The sequence below is a fragment of the Durio zibethinus genome, chromosome 17, assembly GCF_047325235.1.
Source record: "Durio zibethinus cultivar Kanyao isolate XHJ-2024 chromosome 17, ASM4732523v1, whole genome shotgun sequence".
NCBI classification, from domain to species: Eukaryota; Viridiplantae; Streptophyta; class Magnoliopsida; order Malvales; family Malvaceae; genus Durio; species Durio zibethinus.
The window spans coordinates 12,511,494-12,518,662 of record NC_143178.1 but is presented as its reverse complement, the minus strand read 5'-3'; the positions used below and the strand labels follow the sequence as shown (position 1 = coordinate 12,518,662).

Sequence of the window (7,169 nt, the reverse complement as noted above, 5' to 3'; positions counted from 1 at the left end):
GACAAAGATCGTTCTTGGATGTATTCTCATTTAGATGTAAATGGATATATTAGTCAAAACTTCTATAATGGTGTGGAAGAATTTATTAGATATGCTTATTCTCAACCAAACTTTATAAGTAATTGAAAGAGTAAGTGTCCATGTGTTGAATGTGAGAACAAAAGGTTTTTAAAAATGGATGTTCTACATAAACACCTTAAAGAGTTTACTTTTGATTATACGTGTTGGGTCCACATGGGGAGTTAGAAGTAAGACAAGCTTCTTAAATAAACAAAGATACATTTGAACCAATAAGTAAAGTAAGAACAAAAAATTCTTACAATAGAATGGTTATGGATGTTGTATATCCTAATTTTGGGGTGGATGCTTCTTATGCTAGTGAGGTAAAAGTTGATGAAGAAGATCCAAGTGTAGATACGGTAAACTTATATTCTTTATTAAATGATATAGATAAACTATTGTGGTTAAATTGTACGAAACACATAATCTTCTCTACTATGTTATAACTTTTAAATTGCAAATTAGGGTTTAACATTAGTGAGTTATGTTTTGATTGTTTGATGAGCATATTGAAGGATATGTTATTGATAGATGATTAATTATAAGATAACTTCTACAAAATGGAAAAAAAAAAGATGATAAAACTGGGACTTGATTATAAAAAAAATTCATGTATGCAAAAACAAATGCATGTTATTTTATAAGAAAGCAACAAATTTGATATATTGTTCAGTTTGCGGTCATCATAAATATATAAGGAATAAGCTCGGTGAGATAAAAAAAATTTTTTTATAAAATCTTATATTATATGCCTTTGATATCGAGACTTCAAAAACTTTATATGTTAACTAAAACTATTGAAAATATGTAAACTAAAACTACTAAATATATGACTTGGCATGTTATAACCAAAGTTACGATGGTGTGCTTTGACATCTTATTGATGGTGAAGCTTGGGAACGTTTTAATTGTAATCATGAAACATTTGTACTTGAAGTGAGAAATGTACAATTAGGATTATATGAGGATGGTTCTTGTCCATTTAGTTCGAATGCGAAACCATACTCTTGTTGGCCAGTAATGATAGTGGTATATAATTGCCACCATGTTTTTGTATAAAACAAGAATATATCTTTTTGAATATAGTATTTCTAGGAAAGAGTAGTTTGGATCAAAGTATAGATATTTTCTTAAGATCTTTAATGTATAAGTTTAAAATATTATGGTCAAATGGTGCTATGATTTATGATGATTATAGAAAACAAAATTTTCCTTTGAAGGTAGCTCTTTTATGGAAAATTAATGATTTTTCTACATGTGATACATTGTTTCTTTGGAGCACTCATGGAAACTTATCATGTCCTTATTGCATGGGACAATGAAAATATTTTCGATTGGTTCATAGTAAGAAGCCTTGTTTTTTCAATTGTCATTGTCAGTTTTTACCTCTTGATCATCTTTTTCCAAGGTAAAAAGATAAATTTTAAAAAAAATTTGATCATGAATTCCCTATTGTTCCATTATTAGGTGAATAAATTTTGGCTTGATTAGATAGCTTTTCTGATATCACATTTGGCATGAAATGTAGTGATAAAAAGTTAGATGGTTTTAAGGAAAGTCATAATTAGCTAAAGAAAGGTATATTTTAGGAGTTGCCCTATTAGCATACCAATTAGATTAAGCATAATCTTGATGTGATGCATATTAGGTCTAATGTTTTTGGCAATATGTTTAACACAATGGTAGATGTTAAGGGTAAAATCAAAGATAATATAAAAGCTAGACTAGATCATAAAATATACCTATTGGCATACCAATTTGATTAAGCATAATCTTGAGGTGATGTATATTAGGTCTAATGTTTTTGGCAATATGTTTAACACAATGGTAGATGTTAAGGGTAAAATTAAAGATAATATAAAAGCTAGACTAGATCATATGGTGTATTACAAGTGACTCGATTTGGAATTGGTTGAAATGAATGGGAAGGTTTTTATGCCTAAAGCTGAGTACATTTTAAGCAAAGAGTAGAGAAGAAATGTTTGTGCATGGATAAAACAATTAAGACTTTTTGATGGTTTTGCATCTAACATTGCTCTATGTGTAAACATGGCTGATTGCAAGTTTTATGACATGAAAGTCATGATTGTTATATTTTCACGATTACTCCCAATTGCCTTTCATGATTTGACGCCACCTTTATTTGGGACGCAATTATTAATCTATTTCATTTTTTCATAGATATGTGTTCTATTGAAATGTATGTAGAACATATGAAAATATTGGAAAAAAACATTATGAAAACAATCTATAAATTAGAAAAGATTTTTCCTCTAGGTTTCTTTGATTCTATGGACCATTTGCCCATTCACTTACCTAACAAGGCAAAAATTAATAGACCTATGCATTATCGATGGTTGTATCCATTTGAAAGGTAATATATTTTAGTTGTTAAATATTAACATTAATTAATTTAATCTTTCTTCAATAACATTTATGTTATGCTATGATGATGAATAGGTTGCTTCATCATTTCAAGAAAAAAGTACATCAATCGAATAATTATTGAAGCATTTATATGTGAGGCATATGTTATCAAAAAGATATCCACTTTTTGCTCATTCTATTTTGACCCAAATGTGTCAAGAAGAGTGAATTGGGTTTTACGTCATAGAATTTTGAGGATGTTTTTCAATTTTTAGTCATCTTGCCTAAGCATTTGGTCCACAAGATAAGTTTTGGTGGCTATCAATGATGATCATACCAAGGCACACTTATATGTTTTGTTGAATTGTGAAGAGATAAATCCTTATATTTCTAGTAAGTTGACAATTTTCCTAATTCGTAATTGACAATGATAAGATATTTGATGAATTGATGATAAGAGAATTTGTGAATATAAATGATGCAAAATTGGAGAAAGAATGTGATGTAAGATTTCCATAATGGTTAAGACAATTTGTAAGGGTTTAGCGCATAATAGCATATGTAAATAGAAATTTTATTAACATGGCTTATTTGAAACAATGATCAATTTTTTTTGTTTTATGACTAGATAGGTTAAAGGGCAAAATGGCAATATTGATCATTATCTAGTTAAGATAACTTATGGTCGTGGATGCATGGTTAGATATTTCAAAGGTTACTTTGTCAATAGTTTTAAGTTTAACTATGGCCAAACTCAAAAGACGATGAATTATGGGGTATGTGTGAAAGAAAGTTGTTATAATGATTATGAATGTAACTTTTATGAAATATTGAAAGATATCATTAAGTTAAAGTTCTTTGGAGTAGAAAATAAGATTATACTTTTTAAATGTCATTGGTTTAACATAGAGAAGGGAGTAAGGGTAGATCCCCGTCATGGTCTTATAAAAATTAAACATAATGAAATACTTGCTAGCAATAAACCATTAGTCTTAATTTCTCAAGTACATTAAGTTTCCTATACAAGCTATCCTTCTAAAAGAAAAGATTGAAATGACTGATGGCCAGTTTTAAAAACAAAGGCCAAGAGTACATATCAAATAAGTAATATTGATGAAAATGAAGAACAAACAACTGATTTAAATGAAGATGTGTTCCAAGAAGTTGAAATTTTTATTCTACAAAATGTTACTATCTCGAAGAACTTGATAATCTTATAATTCTTGTTGATGGTGATTACAAAGAGATAGATTTAGTATAAGTGATTCAATTAGAAGAACAAGATGATAATGATGATGATGAAACACATTAGTTTGATTATTCTAGCAGTGATTGATGCATTAATGTTATATATAATGTTTATTCGATGTACACAATATATGTAATGTTAAAAATAATACATGATTGTTTGTTTTATATGCTTATTTTTATATATTTTGCTTATTTCATTTAATCATGTATTATTAAAGAAATATTATATATGTTTATTTTTTCTATGTGTTTTTGGAATACTTATGAATGTTTTTCTTCAATATGGCAGTTATGATAGGATATCATGCAAAGAGCACTATTTATCAAGGTGGTTTTAGGGCAAGATCCATAAGAGGTGATTTACGTATTGGGTCATCATCAAAACCGATACAACATAATCCACCATATGGATTAGCTTCAACACAGATACAATAGATCCACCATATTGGTCACCTCCAGCAACAATGATGGATGATCCACCAATGGAGCATGATGTCAATCAAGGATTATTTAATGATCCACCACATAATGAAGAAAAAGTGATGACAACTAGGTTGAGGACTAGGGGGCAAACAAAGGGTTACTAACTCTTATAGATCTAAACAAACAGGTGTAGATTACTCCACTAAAAGAAAGGTATGACAAACTTTTTACTATTAATTTTTTCTTATTGTTATTTGCTTTTAATGAATTTGTGTAGTTTAACTAATCTTACTAACAAATGGATGTTGGTAGTTGTTTTGAATAATCATCGGTTAGCTTAATAATTTTAAGAATAATTTAATTGAATTTTATTGGTCTTCGACCGACATGGGGTAAAATACCTACATTAGTTAAGTCTATGATGTTTGATTAATTTGAGGTAGTAATGGATGTTTATTGTTTGTATATTTTTATTTGATTTGAATGAAAAGTTCAAATTCTTGTCAACAACTTATTGTATTTCTATTTATTATGCTGGGAAAAATGTCAATGGGTAAAGTTCGATAATGCTCTTGTTCAACAAGCATGAAACAAACATTTTGAAAACTCGATTGAAAGACTTGTTGTCTGATGAGAAAGAATCGACAATGAAAGAGCATAGAGTTGATAACATCATACATTGTACAACTACAAAGGTGGATCACAACTCCAATTTGGGATGCTTTTATTGAGAATGTATGGAGCACTCTCAAATGGCCAAATATCTCTACCAAAGCAAAACAAAATCATTAAATACAAAAAGAAAGAAGTATTATAAAGCACATTAATGGCTCAATTACATTAATTTCTTGTTCATAAAAAAAGAATGGTATCATCTTTTATCACTATTTATTTTTATCATCAAATGTCAATATTATATAAAGTGTATTGTTACATATTTCATTGAATGTCTCTATACAAATACAATCACTTGAGTTGTAACGAGAACCCATATTTACAAAAGTTTGCAATCGCCCTCATAGACGTTTAAGAGAATGTGGTGATTTCATTGACAACAAGTCTAGAGTTGTCAATGTATATGATTTTCAAATGACTATGAATAATTTGAAATTGCTGCCTTGCTTTATGGAAATATCTTGTGTGCTTTGTGTTGCGAAGACTTTGTAAAAAATGAAAACTGTTACATAACTTGCTTTGTGATTCAGGTTGTGTATTGTGATTGCTGTTTAACTATCTTTATAGTATAATAGTTGTGTATTATGATTGTTGATCAACCATCTTTATAGTATATTGTAATAAGATTACATTTGTGAAATGTGAAAACTATTGCGTGTTTTACATTGTGATGATGGTTGTGTATTATGATTATTAATCAATTATCTTTATAGTATATTATAATGAGATTAACTTTGGTGTTGTAAAAACTATAGTGTATTTTGCATTGTGTTTATGATTGTCTATTGCGATTGTTGATCAACTATCTTTATAGTATATTATGATGAAATCACATTTGTGAAATGTGAAAACTATTGTGTATTTTGCATTGTGATGATAGTTGTGTATTGTGATTCTTGATGAACTATCTTAATAGAATACACGATGACATCAGATAGGTGAAATGTGAAAACTATTGCATATTTTGCATTATGATGATGGTTGGTTATTTTGTATTGGCCGAGCAATTGTATAAAGTTATCTTATTTTAGTGAAATATACAAGTAAAATGATGAGTTGCTTTCTTAACTTCAGATATAAGAACAAATTGATGAGTTAAGGACTAAGTTGAGGTCTGAGATTACGTCTAAGCTTAGGCCTTTCATGGATCAGATGATGCAGTTGATGGGGTCTAGACAAACTCCGTCAACACAATTTTTTAAACTTGATAACGGCAACGAAGATTTTGGATCAAGAGATGTAGTAGTAGTAGTAGAGTGACATTCTTTTTGGTTTTGGTATATGTATTGATAGATACTATGGGTGTTTTATGGAGGGATAGATATTTTATGATGTATTTGATGGATGTTATTTGGTTTTGATATTTTAATTAATAATAATGGAATTTTTAAATAATTACACATGTTTTAATTATAATTTATAAGTTTCTTAAATAATTTCAAGTTTTTTCTGTAATTATAGATGAAATTAATCAAATTATTGATAATTTTATTGATGGAATTTTGGTCATTACCTTATGGATTATCGAAAAAAAAACCTTTTAGTGACTAATTTTCAAAGGAATACCAACAAAATATCGAAAGATTTTCGATGGATTTACCAATGGATTATTGATGAATTTTACCATTGGTAATTGTTGATAGAATTTGCTTATTACCAATGAAATAGTATTACCGACTTACTTACGATTAATAGAATTTTTTCGTCAGTAATACTTTTACTGACAAAAAATTTCATTGGTAAAGGGCATTTTTTTGGTAGTGAAAATACCTCTAAATCTAAACCTTTTGAATTTCCATAACCCTTAACCTCTTTTTCTTAGACCAAACACTAGACCTAGGGTAGCCAACATGCAAAGGAATGGTCCATGGAAACTCACTCAAGCTGAAATAGAGGAGAAATGCTTAACCGTATGAATTCCTAATTATACCAGTTGATAATTGGTGGCTATGAGGAGGAAACAGAGTTGGAAGAATTCTTTAATTGTATTGATAGTCATAACGCATTGTCACTGAAAAATGCAAGAGAGGATGTGGTATCTTTACATGCTATGCTTGCTATAACTAGATATCAAACTAAGAGGGTTAAAGAGATATTGGGAAGCATTCATTGGTCATTTTGATTGATTTGGGGAGTATTCATAATTTGTAGATTATGCTGTCACTAGAATGCTACAGTTAGCAATTAGTCAAAGCTACAAAATTGAAGTCACAGTAGATAATGGCCAAAGCATAATTACTAATGCGAGTTTTAAGGATATTAGGTGGATGGTCCAAGATGCTGAATTCATCACAAACTTTATGGTTATACCCTTAAAAGGGTATGATGTTGTGTTTGGAATTCATTGGTTGGTCAAACTAGGACCAATCTTATAGGATTTTATTGCATTAACA

General features: G+C 29.0%; 1 pseudogene; it reads left to right on the top strand.

Annotated features, from left to right (window-relative positions):
- The first annotated feature begins 326 nt into the window (after positions 1-326).
- On the top strand, positions 327-6,898 carry LOC149514031 (uncharacterized; annotated as a pseudogene).
- Positions 6,899-7,169: the final 271 nt, after the last annotated feature.